The sequence below is a fragment of the Montipora foliosa genome, chromosome 6, assembly GCF_036669935.1.
Source record: "Montipora foliosa isolate CH-2021 chromosome 6, ASM3666993v2, whole genome shotgun sequence".
NCBI classification, from domain to species: domain Eukaryota; kingdom Metazoa; phylum Cnidaria; class Anthozoa; order Scleractinia; family Acroporidae; genus Montipora; species Montipora foliosa.
In genome coordinates, this window is record NC_090874.1 from 20361831 (window position 1) to 20369330 (window position 7500).

General features: G+C 39.8%; 1 protein-coding gene across 2 annotated transcripts in view; it reads left to right on the forward strand.

Annotated features, from left to right (window-relative positions):
* Positions 1 to 7500, forward strand: part of LOC138006938 (uncharacterized) — a 67702-nt gene that overhangs the window by 14579 nt on the left and 45623 nt on the right. The window contains exon 1 of one of the 2 annotated variants that reach the window (XM_068853577.1): positions 2420 to 2443. The exons of the other annotated variant lie outside the window; for it this stretch is intronic. The gene's annotated coding sequence lies outside the window, so the exon portion shown is untranslated. Of the gene's footprint in view, positions 1 to 2419; positions 2444 to 7500 lie in introns of those variants that run through there. 2 annotated transcript variants of the gene reach the window in all.

Consider the following 7500-nt stretch of genomic DNA (forward strand, 5'->3'; position numbering starts at 1 on the left):
TAGATTTCCAAGAATATGAGACCGAAAATACGAGATCAATAATAGTAGAACAAAAATAGTAGAACAAAAATAGTAGAACAAAATATGGAAAGCCATTAAATGGAAAGTAGTATGGAGTTGGGTTGGTATGAGAACATTTTTGCAAAAAATGTTCTCGTACCCCCAACTCCTATACTACTCTCGAATAGAGTGTTTAATCTTTATTTAACCACGGTACAATTCATCAGCCATATAAAAACCATATGTACAATTTTAAAACCAAGTGTAGATAAACTATGTAAACTACATTAACTATCTTACTCAATATCATACAATAAAGCTGCTTTCCATGAATGCCGTGTTTAGAATAATGGCTTAGATAACCTCTTTAATCAGACCTTTGAATTGATTGAGGGACGCTGCTTTCCTTAGTTCTAATGGCAAACTGTTCCACAAAACTGCGCCACTATAGCTAAAGCTGTTTTGTAGTAGTTTGTGCGCGGTTGCGGAACATTTACCTTATTCACAGAGTCTCTCAAACAATTACCAGAATCGCGATGGACAAATTTCGAGCAGAGATAATCAGGTGCTAGTCCCTTTAGGGATTTAAATACCATTGTTGCTCTTTCAATTTACCTTTGAGAGACTAGGGTTTTCCATCTTACGAGTTCAAATAAATTGTTGACATCAGCGTCATAGTTAGGGTAGGTCAAGACACGGGCTGCTCTGTTTTGTAGTTTTTGCAGTTTGTCCTATAAAGTTACTCCACAGTTTCCCCAAAACAACATTGCAGTAGTTGAAATGGGACTTTGTGCTAGGGCCTGACAAATAGAATGTAAGGTCCCATAGGGACAAGATGCCTGTTTTCACTCACGTGATCAGTAGCCCTGTTTTTCCTTCGAAACAAAAGAAAACGTTTGAGTGATGATAGAGCTCAATTCCCGGAGACGTCACATGAAAACAGTCTATAGCCGCGAAACGCCAAAGTTATTGAGAGGAATGCGTGACAAACTAAATGTCATGGTAGGGGATCAGGCGTGTTGAATGACGCCCGAGTTGGTGTGGAGTAGATGAAGATGAAGGACCCCATGAAGATCTGAATGAGCATGAAATGAGTGAGGAAGCTAGTGATTCTGATGAAGGCCAGCAAGAATTCCATTCGAATCTCCAAACTGTCCGGTCTTAGTTATCAAATAGAAATGTTCAATTAGAGATTTTCGATTGACGTTTCCAGAGCTATAGCTTTTTGATATTGCAAAATTGCAATTTTAGAGAGGGCTTGTGTGCAAATTCTTCTAAGTTAACTTGGCTTCATTACCAGCTGCTTTACGGAAAATGAGCCCACAAGGTCAGGTGTCTGACATTTGCAGACTGCCGACTGCAGACAAATAGCGCTGATCCCATTTCAAATAGCGCTGATAAACAGTATTTAAGTCTAAGAACTCATTTTAAACCCATTTTAAAACGGTTAGCGCTATTTGTCTGCAGTCTGTAAATGACATACACTGCACAGACACCGCATAAAGTCCGGGTGTACTATATTTCGGCTGGCCAAACCAGCCTTCTTCAGGTACAATGAGAGTTTACAATTTGAATTGCTTCTATGTACATATATATACAGTAAATGGATGTTGACGTAATACTTGAAAGAATGTGATAAAACATGGCAGTTACAGAGATTTTGAATTCAAATACTAAGAGTCACGGAAAAATAACGGAAATCACTCAAAATAATAAACTGAAATCTAATACGTTTCTTCGCGGATATTAAGACCGTTGGGATCAATTGTTCTGCCTTTTAAAATTAAAAAAGCTTCCCTGGCCTTACAGATCGAGTCTCTGTTAGAAAAATTTTTTTCGATAGGAATTAATTGCATGTCCTTGGAGATGTTGTGGGGAGAGGAGAGGAAATGTTCTGCGACTGTAGTAGGTTTGGATTTGGTGTTAGCGTTATCTAAAGTGCGGCGGTGCTCATTAAAACGGTCTTTTAAACGTCGTTTAGTTTCTCCTATGTACTGTAGATGGCATCTGTTGCACTGAATCATGTAGATAAGGTTTTTAGTTTCGCACGTTATGTGGAAATTAATTGAGCGCGTTTCGCCAGTAGAGAAGAAATTGTAGTTTGCTAACACCAAATCCAAACCTACTACAGTCGCAGAACATTTCCTCTCCTCTCCCCACAACATCTCCAAGGACATGCAATTAATTCCTATCGAAAAAATTTTTTCTAACAGAGACTCGATCCGTCCATGGAAAATGTAAGGACAGGTAGCGCAGTTTTTGCCACAGCGAAAAGAACCGGAAGGAAGTGTGGAATTAGAATGAGTTACATTGGGGGACAGTTTAGCTGTAACCAGCAGGTCTCGAAGGTTAGGGGAGCGCCTGAAAGCCACAACAAGTAGATGTAGGAAAGCATTTTTGCAGCGGTCAGAAGAAAGAAGTAGATTGTAGGTCGTTATGAAAGGTATGCGTTTGGGTTTGTCCATCTGTTTAGGTTGTAGGGTATGTGTGCGGGGAATGTCTGCAGCCCGTTGTATTTGTTTAGTAACAAAGCTGCGTTTGTAACCTCGTTTCAGAAGGTTTGGCCAGCCGAAATATAGTACACCACTAAAATCAAATCAAATCTACGTTGTATCGGCTCTTGCTTAAAATATTTCATTTCAAGAGCACGCTTTTAAAAGGTAGTAGTAGAGCAAAAATATGACAGAATTTCAAAGAATTTCAAACCAAATCAGTATACATATGCTCAAAAACGAAAACGGAATGAGAGTCAGTTGTGCGGTATCCGAAAACATAAATGATACAAATTGACTTAATGAAAGGTTACTACCGAAAGAAAGCTACCTAAAGCAGTACGTATGTGCATTTCAGTGAGCTACGGAAAGTTTGAGTCCATAATGTTATCCAATGTTATCCGTTTCATTGTGAACTCATTTTCTTGAGGTATACGTAGTATACGTAGTATACGAGATGTTGTTAACTTGAACTCTAGTAAATATTTCTGTCACGCAAAGTAACGAAAGGTTTCTTTTGTTCCATTTATGCCCTGTATTTGTATCGTTATTGAGGCTTTTCCAGGGTAAATTATGACAAGCGACATGCCCTAAAAAGTAGTGACAAATGACATCCTTTCTTTAAATTTCCGACAGCAACGGTCACAGCAACGTGAAACATTGACAAAGCAGCGACACGAAACCCCCCCCCCCCCCCCTCCTTTCCTGGCAGTGCCTCGTTATTGTTGCATGAGAAGTGTTTTGTTCTTGTTGTTTCTCTTCGAATAAAGTTGCATCCTCGTTTACAAGACTGTGATAAAAATAGACTTCCAAGGACGATGGTCAGTCGATGGTTTGAAACGCGCAATTCGTAGTAATAATTTACGACGCTGGCACACGTAAAAAGTGTTACCCATGCGGAAAAAACCCCGTACCTGGCACTGTTAAAAGACATTACTAGCAAATGTACTTGCCAAAAATAATTTGGTCACTGCGTTTTCTGTTAATTTGGCCTGGACGGGAGAGTGTGGAAGAGGGATACTGAAGGGCTTACTCGCGTCCAATCGTCAGTTACTGCTCATTTTATTTTTAATACATGCGCGTAACGAGATTTTCTTTTTTCTTAATAGCCCTTTTTTCACCCTTACCTGTTTGGCCTCCCATGTGTTTCGATCATCCCTATAACGTTTACGAGATTACTGAGGACAAACCAGTAAAAAAAATTCACTGCCCTTTTAGGAGCCAACCATTAGAATCAAAGTGCCACTGTCGTTACTCGTGGATATGAAAGTTACCGCGATTGTTTAAAATTGGCAGGCTGAAGTTTTCTTTATCCATTAGCATTGATAGTTGGATAATTGTGTAACAGCACGGTGGGCTCTAATATGCAACTAGCATGTATGCATGCATGTATGTGAGGTAATCCCCTTTGCTGGAATTCAACCCTGTGAAATAAGTATACCATTTCTCCAATAGGCATAAGATTACTCTTTCACACATCCTCTATAAAGAGCTGTACCATGTGGTCAAATTTTGTTGCACAGATGACAGGGTAATTTTGAATAAGGTCTGATTTTTGTTGCCACGTCGTATTGTTAATGTCATCAGGTTTAGCAAGTAGAGCAGATCAATTCAGTAATATTAACACTTTTTGCGCCGGTTATACATTCCTCCAACAAACCTTGCGAATATTTATCACTATATTTGATACTGTTACACTTAGAAACAGATGATCTGAGCCATAACTGATCACAGCAAGTGCATATAAATTCAGGGCCATGTGTTATCTTATCACGAAAAAGACTGAATCACTTTTGACATGGAATGTATAGTGGAGTCTTGACCTTGAAAAATTTCAGTTTGGTTTAGCCTTGAGCTCTGCATAGCTTTACTTAAATGGTTTTATGCTTTTCTGTTTTGGTCACTGATATGTTCTGGATTGCTTTTCTTTTCCCTGAACTCTTCAAGTGATTTTGTTCTGTGACCTCAATGGCGGGCGATTGAACTGTCGAGCGAGCTTGATTTGGCAGGTAAATCAGGGACAACGTGTCTATATCTGGAATTCTCTGACTTTCAAGTGCCTTCAACTACATCCTGTCTCCTTCGATTAAAATTTGGTCAACTGTAGCAGTATCCCAGTGCTGCACTGGAAACAACTGTGCACACAACAGCGCTGAAAAACTCATAAAGCAGTATTGCCTTCCCCTGAAAATTTCACTAAAACGTTCGTGATCTTGATGACTACTTCCAGCGATTGATAAAATTGCGTTTAGCCTGATAACACTGTTGAAACGATAAATCAGTGGGCAACCATGTGCGCTGAGCACGCACAATTCGGAAACTACTGCCGCTGATCCACCGTACTGCAGCTACTCAAAATCATCGCCACCGAAAAAAAAAAGAATCGAGAGAGCTCACAGATTATAAAGCGCCCAGGCCCCACGCGGTCTATCAAGAATAATGTTGCTGCTTCGCTAAGGCTTCCCAGCAATAATCTAACTGAAGTGCTGAAACATAGTGTCTTCCATCTAGATGTCCAATGTTCACAGTAGTTCCCTGTTGTCCGCTTATAGGACTGATAATAGTTACTGGTGCCCACCCCTCAATGGATTCATTTATACGCAAACTGCTCGCACAATAAGTGCATCACACCATGTATGTTGCTGTGACAACAAACGCACAATTGCTCGGTAATGGGTCCAAGAAATTTTTGACAGTTGTTTCTGATGGATTCAACTCCAGCAGCATGCACATTCATGTGATAGGATCATTGTATAACTGGTGGGCAACAGAAAAAAAGAAGCATGAACCATCTGAGGTACACTCTAGTGCCTTCAATCCTTTTTGAGCTAATCGAGCCCGGCTGCAACAGTGCTAGAGAAGGATTTCTCACTATTGTATGTGCTGTATGTGTACTCGTTCTATGAGCAACAGGACCTGGGTTCGATTCAATGTCTCCTGATATCAAAAGCTTTTCTCTTGATAGACAATAATTCTCATTTTGTTGGTTCAATTTTGTCGAATGCGTAGTAGCAGATTGATCTTGAATACACAATAGAACTGACAAGTCTTTTTTGTGTTTAGCAGTCCTGCGGATAATACGATAAAAATGACGATTAGAATCTCCTACTTTCGAAGATTGTTACGTCTGAGTTGCGGTCTAGGTATAGAGATATAATATTTTCCAAAGGCAAGAGATGAACACTTTCTCAACCCAGACGAGCTCGGTACGTCCTTATTTAAATACTGCACCATACACTTTCTAATTACCTTGTCTTTCTGAAACAAGCTCGACGTTTTCTTGTAAGGAATTAATCGTGGAAGGTTCTCTGTCCCAGGGAGGAGATTGGTACGGATTTCTCATCAGTTTTCGTTTCATAATCAGTGACCGAGTCTTTCGACAGTTCTTCATTATGGTTCACCACACAAGTACTAGTGTCTGGAAGCATGGATTGCTTGGTTGCCTCACTGTTTTTCATGTCACGGATGTTGTTCAAGTTCTATTCATGTGGCTTTGATGACTCATAGCTTGCAAAACTTCGTGATAGCTTTGAAAAACATTGGTATACTTTGAAAGCTTCGATGTTACTCTCCAAATGGAATTTATTTATCCCCCGTGAGCTTAGGGGATGAACAGGCACTGTCTTCTCACCATGTGTCAGACTGTCGATTCCATTTCTACATGTATTAAAGTCTTCGCGTTGGTCAGTGAAAGGCGGTACACAATTAATTGCACCAATCTGTACTTGTTCTGAATATTTTGCTTCACCTTCGAAGAAAGCCATTTCTTTAATTCTTCCGTTTCTTGCTTCTAAATGCAGCGGAAGGTACTCAAACACTTAAATATAAAAGCGACATACAGCAATGGCGGCGCACAACCTCGCGAACAGGAAGTCACAGCTGGCTAAGGTGTGTTGTGATTATCCATCCTGATTGGCTTATTAGATCAGACTTCCGGTTACGCAGGAGTGACACGTTTGCACAAAGAACCTCACCAAAACTCGTGGATATATCCACGAGTAAAAATGGCGAAGGTGGGAGTATTCAGTCTGCAACCTTTTTCTTACTTGCAGGTTATACGTATCTTTTCAATTACGTTTACTTGCAGATTTTTATCAGTTTTAGTTGTGGTTCTTGCCAGTGCATTTCTCCTCTACTCTCGACAGATGTTAGCAGGTATTAGAAGTGTCGTAGATTATTACAACGAATTGCGCGTTTCAAACCATCCACTGACCACCTTCCTTGGTAGTCTATTTTTATAACATACGTATGTAAGCGAGGATGCAATTTTATTCGAAAAGAAACAACAAGAACGAAACAACACTTCTCGTGCAACAGTAGAGATACGAATACACGACATGAATGGAACAAAAGAAACCTTTCGTTACTTTGCGTGACAGAAATATTTACCAGGCTTGAAGGTCAAAAGTCCAAGTTAACAACATATTGTATCAACCTCGTTCCCAGGGTCTTCTCGGCTTTCAATATGGCGGCGGGTCTTGAGAAGACCCTGGCACACAGTGAACTAAAAAGATCGCTGATTGGTGCTTTTCTCACATGAACTTTGATTGGTTTAATGTCGAAAGAAAGATGGCGGCTAGTGAGGAGAGCCAGAAGAAGAACAGAATTCGTATTTAAATCATTTTCAAAATTGTAGCTGTTCCGTAAGAAGCAGCTGCAAATTAACAAGCATAACAGTCAAAAATAATTCACCGTTTTTTCACGTTGTACGATGATCTACATCAGGCCTCGATTCCAATTAAAACTACGTTGGCTTTTCACGACCTCTGGCATAGGGATCGCTCTATAATTACTAATATAGAAGGATATAATGGTGTTTGAAAGACGTAACGGTAATTAAGTGATTTTATTTCGTACGTACCTTTACGTTTTGGTTCATTTTGGCGTCTCACAATTGTAATTCCCTGACGCGATCGAGTATTGTTACTGTTGTTCAATGTTTTCACCATGTCAGATTGTGTTACAAATTATAAAATTGTGCAAGAGGGTTCATAGATTATTGATGTGG